Source organism: Sinocyclocheilus grahami, unplaced genomic scaffold (genome assembly GCF_001515645.1).
Source record: "Sinocyclocheilus grahami isolate Dianchi unplaced genomic scaffold, SAMN03320097.WGS_v1.1 scaffold17.1, whole genome shotgun sequence".
Classification (NCBI taxonomy): Eukaryota; Metazoa; Chordata; class Actinopteri; order Cypriniformes; family Cyprinidae; genus Sinocyclocheilus; species Sinocyclocheilus grahami.
Genome location: NW_015505196.1, coordinates 6,030,803 through 6,031,524, shown reverse-complemented (window position 1 = coordinate 6,031,524; position 722 = coordinate 6,030,803).

The window sequence follows — 722 nt, the reverse complement described above, 5'->3', positions numbered from 1 at the left end:
TCTGACAATCATTTGTATACAATATGAATAGAACAGGAGAAAGTACACAACCTTGTGGTGAACCTATAGAAATATTTAACATATCCGATAAGGCCCCATTAACTCTAACCCTTTGTTTCCTATCGGTTAAAAAAATCATAATCCATAAAACTAAACCAAAATTTTAATTAAACTGACTAATAAGTTTTTCCCCTAAAATAATAGGTTGCAAAAAATTAAATGCAGACGAAAAGTCCACAAACAAAAGCCGCCCAAAGGCTCCACTATTTTCCAGATGTCGACTGACAGCATTCAACAGAAACAGTTTTGCATCCTCTACGCCTCTTCCAGCGCGATATGCAAACTGCAACGGGTCTAAGAGTGGTCCAGCAACTGTCATCACATACTTTTTTTATCTCTTTTTCCAAAATCTTCATGACCAAGAAAGTCAATGCAATAGGACGGTAATCATTCAATGATTTGACTTTGCTTTTTTAGGTATAGGTACAATAATTGAGCTCTTCCACAAATCAGGTACCAACCCTTGATCTAAAGAAGATTGGAAAAGTAAGTGGAGAACTCCACTAAGCTGTTCAGCACAGTGACTCAGTGTTCTGCCACATATGCCATCTGGGCCTGGGGCCTTATTAAGAGGTGTAGCCTTCAACTGTTTCAATATATCTAATTGATTTAATTAAAAAATTATTAGAGGAACTAGTATTATCTTTAAAAAGTGCCATCTT